The sequence below is a fragment of the Myotis davidii genome, unplaced genomic scaffold (assembly GCF_000327345.1).
Source record: "Myotis davidii unplaced genomic scaffold, ASM32734v1 scaffold1187, whole genome shotgun sequence".
NCBI classification, from domain to species: domain Eukaryota; kingdom Metazoa; phylum Chordata; class Mammalia; order Chiroptera; family Vespertilionidae; genus Myotis; species Myotis davidii.
In genome coordinates this window covers 1,501,838-1,510,441 of record NW_006299714.1, presented here as the reverse complement: position 1 = coordinate 1,510,441, position 8,604 = coordinate 1,501,838, and the positions used below count along the sequence as shown (strand labels likewise).

Below are 8,604 nucleotides of genomic sequence, written 5' to 3'. Positions count from 1 at the left end.
CCCTAACGATTCTCAGAACCAAGCATTTCAGGGACTGGGATGCTGAAATGAAGGAAAGATGTGGTTGTCTGAAATTTCTCCCTGGGAAATTGGGGAAATTTCCCTGGAACTTTTTGGCTCTCAGGGTACTTTTTAAATCTTCTGTACTCACTAATGAACATGTTCAGGCTAGTCATTTTGTTTCATAAGCTGAAGAAGTAGCACCTTTCAATGCCCTGGGACAAACCTGATGAGGAAAATAGTACAGAGTCCCCACTGGATTAAAAATCAATATACTAATTCAGTCCCTCCAAGGTTGTGACCAAAAAAAACTTCCCCTAAGGAAAATCTTACCTAATAATAGACAAACATGTAAATTGACCATCCCTCCACTACACTCACCAGCCAATCAGGTGAGTATGCAAATTAAAGATGGTGGTTAATTTGCATGCATAGGCACAAAGTGGCAGAACAAAGACTGAAGGCTCCGGCTGGAGCAGCAAAGACTAAAGGCCTGGGTCCTGGGTCCCAGGAGCTGGAGGAAAACCGGTGCTGGCAGCCAGGGGAAGGGAAGGCCTATTGCACAAATCTCTTCGTGCAACAGGCCTCTAGTAAAAAATAAAATGCTATGGGAAATGCCCTATCAGTATTCACTCAGTTATTCCTTTCTCATGATAATCTCACCTCTGGTCTCAAACACTAGTGTGGGGAGGGATGGTCACCATTGCCCCATCCCCCAATGTGATCTGGAATGCCCTTCCTTTGAACCTGAATCTCTGTGCACCCTTTTCATCTCAACACGGTGTCCATGGCTGAGGGCAATGGCACTGCCCTGATGGCAGAACTGTAGATCACTGCATGGAAGTATGCTCCTCAGTGAAGGAAAGAATGAGAATATTTGTCCAGAAATTCAGTGTGCAGTTATATTAGGACCCAGCGGTCCAAATGAGTGCCCAAGACCAGGTGAAGTTTCCTGTACTTTGGTTATTCCCACCACCACCATTTCCCTCTTAGGAATGAACTCAGAGTTATTGAACTCTATATGCTCAGATGTCCCAGATAACCTAGGGACAATGCTCAATGCAAGTGACAACTCTCCCTTTACAAGACCCGTGAGGGACTTAACAGCTCAGCCAACCTCCTCCATCCTTTCTCTGATCCACAGGAGGCACAGGTAACCAGAGCCTCCTTCTCCCTTTCTAGCCCTCCCATAATTCCACACCTGCTAACATAATTCCTTTAATTTCCACCTATTTCTACTTTTAGCTACATTAACTCCAAATTCATTTTCATCTCTTCCCTGACTCACCCTATTATTTCATAGTCATCAATCAAGATCAAGCCATCCAAAATAGGCCTGCAGACTTGCCTTGAGATATAGGCTCAAAAAAACCCCCCACAAAATTACTGGCCTTAATCCCCCTTCCTGGCCCTGCAAGGAGGGTATATGGTAGTGGGATTATCATGCTACATATTTGGACAGTTCCATATTTACCAAAAAGTTTAGTTTGACTTAATTTAGGTTTACCTTACACGATTTAAAAATAAATTCATTCATATGGACAATCTGATACAATTGTTTTCAAAACAAAAATCTATAATAATAAAAGCATAATATGCTAATTAGACTGGGCATCCTTCTGGACAACCTTCCGGACAAAGCTGAGGCTGCAAGAGAAGCTTGGGTCCCGGGTGCCAGAGGGAAGCCAATGCCAGCAGCAGGGGGAAGGAAGGCCTACTCTTGCATGAATTTCATGCATCAGACCTCTAATAGTATAATAATGATTAAAATTGTGGGCTCTGGCTTTAGACTGCCTGCGTTCAAGTTTGCCACCTCTGATCTGGCGGACCTGTGCAAGTAACTTAACCCCTCCAAAACTCAGCACTTTCATTTATAAAAGGCAGATAATAATAATACTTGTCTATCAGACTGTTAGGATTAAATGAGATGATGCATAAAATGCACTTAACATAGTATCTTGTGCATTATACATTATATATTTTTTTAAGATACATAAAATCATGTTATATGGCAGGCACTTCACATACACTATCTCATTTAATCTTAATAATCCAAATTTTATAGAATGCTGGCTCTCTCCTGAAGATTAACTGTCTACACAGCTTTCTCAAGGAGAGTTTGCTGAATCACATACCCCAGAGTCTGGAGGCAGAAGCAATGCCCTGCTTGTTCCACACTGCTATTTCTCATCTATTGTCACTGGCTCCCCCTGTAAAAACTCCTACTCCCTCAAGACTCATGCTTTTGAGTCTATCACCCTCTCCTCCTTGTCACTATTATATGCCAAAACCAGAATCTAATGTCAATATCCTGTCAAAATTTATATTAATAGCCAACATCCTGGTTGCTGGGTTCCTTGAACTCTTTTTAAAAAAATATTTATTGTTGAAAGTATTACATATGTCCCCTTTTTTCTCCCATTGACCCCTTATAGCCCATTTCCATCCTCTGCCCTAGGCCTTCACCCCCCCTATTATTTGTGTCCATGGGGGTTCCATGAACTCTTCATCTCCATTCACCTTCTCCTCCACTCTCCACTTTGGTTGTGTGTTTTCTTTGCCACTCTCTGGGCCTTATCACCTAGAGCAATTCTTCTATCTTCCAAATCAAGAACTCAGATACTTCACAACTCTTTTTCTTCTAGGTGACCTCATTCATTATTTCTGTTAACCAGCTTCTTGAATTCATCTGACCACCCTCACAACTTCTCACTTATCAGTGTCATCCTTCCTTCACTGCCTTCTCTATCCTACTTATATTCAATAGTAGAGGCCAGATGCACGAAATTCATGCAAGAGTAGGTCTTCATAGCCCCAGCCGCCCTCACAACCCTGGCTTCCTCGGACCTCACAGTACTGGCTTCGTCCGGAAGATCGTCTGGACAGTCATTCCGCTGTTTGGCCATTTGGTCACTTGCATATTACCCTTGTATTACTATGGATTGTTACTGCGACTGCTCTCTTCAACTTCCTCAAGTCCCTGGCCCCACTGGTTTTTCATCATACTGAATTGATTTTTCTCAAGTGAATCTAGCTATTAACCAAGGTTGCTGAACATCACTGCAGAAACAGCAACAGGGCAGGGTTGTCATTATGTGTTCATGGTCAGCATCCTCAACAGGACATGAAACACTGCCAAGAAATTCTACTGAGTTTTACCAGTTCTCTCTCTTATTCTCCACGGTGAGGAATCTATGGTTTCTCCACTGTCCTCAGTCCTCCAATATCCTCACATCCCTCTCAATACTCAAAGCAGGTGGAGTCAACTCTGACTTCACAGAGAAGATAGAGGCCCCTCAGAGGGGGCATCCTTCAACTTTCCACCACTACATTTGCAGTCATTTGTCCACCTTGCCTTCTGCCATTGGAGAATAGGGGCCCTTCTTTCTAACTAAAGCTTATCCCTCCACCAGTCCCTGCCTGTTTTATCAGAGAAGGACCTTGCTTTATAAACTATCCTCTCTGTCTTCTAGCATAAATCTTTTGCCCTATATTGCTTCTTTCCCATCAGCTTTTAAATACCCTCAAGACTTTTTCATCTCATAAATCTGGAGACAACACTGAAATGCATATCTGCTTTTCTCCATTTCACAGATGAGACAATGGAGGCTCATGGAGATGAAGGAGAAAAGGACTGAATAAGGCCCAAACCCCAGGACATTACAGCCATACACAGTACCTGTCATTATGATGCCGTGGTATGTCCTATAGCAGCTGTGGACTGTGTAGATCTTTATTTTAGTTATGTTCACTAGAGGAATGGATTGATTTCTGCTGATCAATGCTCCAACATCCTGACTTTCCCCAAGGCCCCAAATGATAAAGAGAAATAGTTGGATAGACCTAATCTGTACTTTGGTTGTTCCATCTGTAAAGTATAACTTATAATATATATTCTTACCACCTCCTTGTCCTCCTACTCTCTGCCTCCATTTCTCATCAGCAATGTAATAGAGATGGCATATCGCTTCCCCACGGAAGGTTTTCAATTGCTGAGGGGGACGGTGCTACATAAATGCTCAATATAGCCATCTTTTTTGACCGTTAACTCCCTGCCTGTGCTGACAGAAACCAGTGATGTGGATGAAGCTGGGTTCATTTTATTTAGAAGGAAAAAAAATAGAGCAAAGGGAAGAAAAATTAGGTAAGCATCTGGAGGAAAGACTCAGAAAAGACCCAAGTAAAAATGTGACCAAGCAATTAAATCAACATCTTCCACTGCAGCTATTTGTGGCTGCCCCTTGTTAGTCTTAGACCCAGGAGAAAACAGGAGGGGTATAGAGTGTGGGATATTATTGAAGGAAAGAGAATGAGAAGTAGAAAAGAAGTGAGGGGAGTGTGAGTCTTATAAGGAAGATAGAAATAACAATATAAAAAAAGGAAGATGAACCAACAAAGCTAATCTCTCCTTGTCATATATATTTATGATGTGGAGCAGAAAAAAGAACACTGCATGTCAATGTTCAGTCCTTGAATGTTCCTATTCCTTTTCTGGTAAAGATGGTAAAGCCTCTAAAATAGCGGTTTTCAACCTGTGGGTCACGAGCAATGAAAATACATCCTGCATATCAGATATTTACATTACGATTCATAACAGCAGCAAAATTACAGTTATGAAGTAGCAACAAAAATAATTTTATGGTTGGGGGTCACCACAACATGAGGAACTGTATTAAAGGGTCGTGGCATTAGGAAGGTATAGAACTGAGAGGAAGAAAACTAAAAGACTAAAATGCAAAAATTATTTTGCTTTTTACAATGGAATAATTGGAAAACTTGAGATGAAATGAAATTTGGAACTAAGTAGATATAAAGTCTAAAGCTTTAAAGTGTAGACAGAAGTGGTACTGGGGTCAAACCCTGGATTTTCAGCTAAGTAGCTATGTTATATTGGTCAGGTCATACTTACCTATCCAAGAATCAGTTTCCTAGTTTATAAAATTATGGGGATTGACTAGATCAGCTATTCTCAAACTATGGTTCATGTTCCATGAATGAATAGCAATCAGTCTTAAATCACTTTCTTTGCCAATGAGCCACAGATATCAGAGACCAGTTCCAGTCCCCAAAGAGCAGAGCGCTGGCAAGGGAGTCGATCTAAACTAGAAAAGAGAAACAAGAACCATGCTCCAATGCATAGCAAGCACACAGAGCTTTCCACCCATGATGTGGTCCTTGCCTACCTCATCTGAGTCATCCTGCCTGTGGTAGGTAGAATAATGACCATCCCCAACACCCAAAGGTGCCCACACCCTAATCCCCAGGGGTTTTGCAGATGTGATTACAGATATTTGTATTTATCCAGGTAGGCCCATTCTAATCATATGAATCTTAAAAGTGGGACCTTTCTCAGATTTGGTCAGAGAAATAGATGTTCAAAAAATCAGGGTCACAAGACACTACAATGCTGGCTTTGAAGATCTAAGAAGGGGGCTACAAGGCAAGGAATGTAGGCTGCCTCCAGAAGCTGGACAATTCAAGGAAATAGATTCTCCCTCAGAGCCTCCAGAAAGGAATGTAGCCCGGATACACATTGATTTCCGCCCAGTGACACTCCTTCTAGATTTCTGACCCTTAGAACTGTAAGATAATACATTTGTGTTATTTTAATTCAGTAAATTTGTGGGGCTTTGTTATGGCAGGATTAGAAAACTAATGTACTGTCTTTGCCCAGCCTTATAGGACTGCTAGATTTCCTGCTTCTGTGTTTGGTCCATGTTGCTTCCTTTACCCAGAATGCCTTTCCCAACCTCTTCTTTTTACCCCTACAACCTACTCTTCTACTAAGACTTAGCTCAAGCATCCTCTTCTCTAGAGAGCCATTTCTAAATACCCAAAACTATCTCTCTCTTCCCCAAACCTAGGGTAGATTCTATTACTCCCATCTCTATGCTCCCACTATACCATATGCAAGTACCTAATACAGCACTGTATTGAAAGCATCTATTTAAAGTTTGTCTCTTCTAAGGAAGGATCCAAGGCTGGGATCCTAGCAAACTGACCATCAGTAGGTCCACGATGAAACGTGAATGAGAGCCAAGCTTTGGGAAACATGTATCTTAAATTATATCCTTAAACAAAATGGGATAACAGATGTTAAATACTCCCAATTTACTAGTAATACTACATTCTCTTAATTAAGTAAGGGGGTGGGAGGCAGTTGTTTTGTTTTATTTTACATTTCACAACAGTTACTCGGTACAGCTGTATTTGGCTTTGAATGTCATTAAACGACAAGATATTACCACTTTCATGCTTGGAGGCACCTGAATGTTCACAGAAAGAGCACATCTTATAAGCAGATATTTTTCTAGAGTTTATATTTTAAGTCCAAAGTTGAAAAAAAAATTGAACTGAGGCATTTTTATTTCCAGAGAAATTTGGTCACTCTCACAATTCTGAAAGCTAACCATGTTCTTTTCAGCTTAGACTTTCTTCTCCATTCAATATGTCCCGTGCTCCCAGGGGTGCTGTCATACTCACCAGAGCATTTGACTCACACTCCCTACAATTTTAATGATCACTTTGACTCTTGGAATAACTAGCCTAATCTTGCACTTGGTACAAGTCTCTGGTCTTCTACCCACTCTCAAGACATTCTTCATAATTGGGACAGATTTCCTGGCTGCACACCCACCAACCACTTTGGGCATCTATCTGCAAAATCATCTCCTTCATTTTGTTAGTCAGCTTTTGATTTGATGAGAAGGTGAAGCCAAACCTCTTTTTAACATAGGTTGTAGGTACAGCATCAAAAGTCACTTGAGAAAATAGAAGAAAGAGAAGGAGCATTATGGCTACCAATAAGACAGTTCAGGGAAAAGGAATCACTGCCTCTCTGTGGCTAAGTCCCCAAAAGGTAACAAATTAAAACATGGAGACAATGAGAAAAAATAATTTGGCTATATGTTTACATGTGTCTTTTTCTGCCATTTACACATTTTATAAGTTTCTTTATAACAACCATTTTTTGTTGGGCACTTGTCTAATATGTTTTGTAGTGTGAAAGGTCTTCAATTTCACTCCCCAGAAAATACAATGGTGCGGGTGAGGGAGGCAGAAGAAGCTCATTCAATCCTCTTTTCCCAGAATTCTCTTGTATCCCAGGAGATTTAATGGATGTTCCAAAATAAGGGAATCTATGATCAAAAATAATTTAAGGAAAAAAACGTGGGTTAACCAAAGGAAAATGAAGCTGGTTTCTTGGATGCAAGACTTACCTGGAGTTTTACTATTTCAATATGATCTATGACTCAAACAGGAAAGTTTATGTTGTAAACTCATTAAGCTCATTTAGCCAGAAACCATTTTGTCAAAGGAACATCTATTAACCTCTTTGATATTCAGTTTGGAAAATAATGCCCTAAATATTCCCATAAAGCATATCATACTAAAATATAGTAGGCTCTCAATGTTCAGATTTGAAAACACTGCCCTAAATATTCCCAAAAAGCATATCACAGTAGGCTCTCACTATTTGACCACCGAGTAAGAAGCAAAATTTCAAAAATGACCAACCCAAACCTTTTACCAGTGTATTTCTCTACCAGAATGTAACTTGGTTTCATAAACCTATTTTTCCTCAAGTCAACAAAATTTTCTCAAGTCAACAAAATGTTTGCAGGCAGTTTAAACAGACTACTTCGGTCCAGAGCTTAGTGCCAACTAGTCAAAAAGAAGCCAAACATTTTCTAATGTCAGTTGCACACAATATTCTTGACATTTCAGTTATTGAATTCATCTTTGGGAGGAAGAGAAAATGATGTCAAACAGAAAGCATTTGAGGAGATACTAGTAAGAACCCAGCAGCATCCCACTAGAAAGTCTTAATATGTGGCAAGCAAAATGTCATCCAAAATAACCCCAGACAAAAACACAACAAAAGTCTGGCCAAGGCCAGTTAATTAAGGGAAAAATCACAGAGAGCATTCAAGGTCTTTGGCCCTACTTCTACCATAACTTCTGAGACTTTCAAACTATTTGTTTGAAACTAACCCTTTTGAATGGCTATCAAACATATCCCAATTTTTTGAAGACCAGAGATTTTTCAAACTCAGTCAAATAACAAAATTGACTAAGCAGTAAGCTTGATGTTTTCCTTTAGTATTGCATCAACTACATTTATTGGTTATTTTGATTTTCTATCAATATAGCCTAAGTGACATGAATGGACAATATTTCCCCCTCCCAATATTTTCCCCATTGTGTTTAGCTTTGTTTATGCTGTGTTATTTCCTTCTTTTTTTGTTTTGTTTTATTTCTGATATTGATACTTTGTGTTGTCTATTGATCAGTGTTGCTAGGGCTTATCAATTTCATTAGTATTTAAAGAACCAGCTGTTTTACTTTGTTGATTTTTTCTATTGTGTATTGCTGGGGTCCAACCCCAGCAGGTCCAGGGGTCCCCAAAGGTGTGGACGGAGTCGGCGAAGAAGGAATGACACGGAGACAGCATTCAGTTGATCAGCAGCCTTGCCAGGATCTCTAGCCACAATCTCCAGTCAAGTTCTGTGTCCATGTTCTCTTGCTAGGTTCTCCAGCCACGTTCTCCAGGTTCTCCAGCCAGGCTCTGTAGCCATGTTCTCTTGCTAGGCTCTCCAGGCA

At 40.4% G+C, this 8,604-nt stretch overlaps 1 long non-coding RNA gene across 2 annotated transcripts in view; it reads left to right on the top strand.

Annotated features, from left to right (window-relative positions):
* LOC102753186 overlaps positions 1-8,604 on the top strand; it is a 302,451-nt gene that overhangs the window by 181,266 nt on the left and 112,581 nt on the right. The window contains exon 3 of one of the 2 annotated variants that reach the window (XR_436293.2): positions 3,595-3,698. The exons of the other annotated variant lie outside the window; for it this stretch is intronic. This is a non-coding gene — a long non-coding RNA (uncharacterized LOC102753186). The remainder of the gene's footprint in view (positions 1-3,594; positions 3,699-8,604) is intronic. 2 annotated transcript variants of the gene reach the window in all.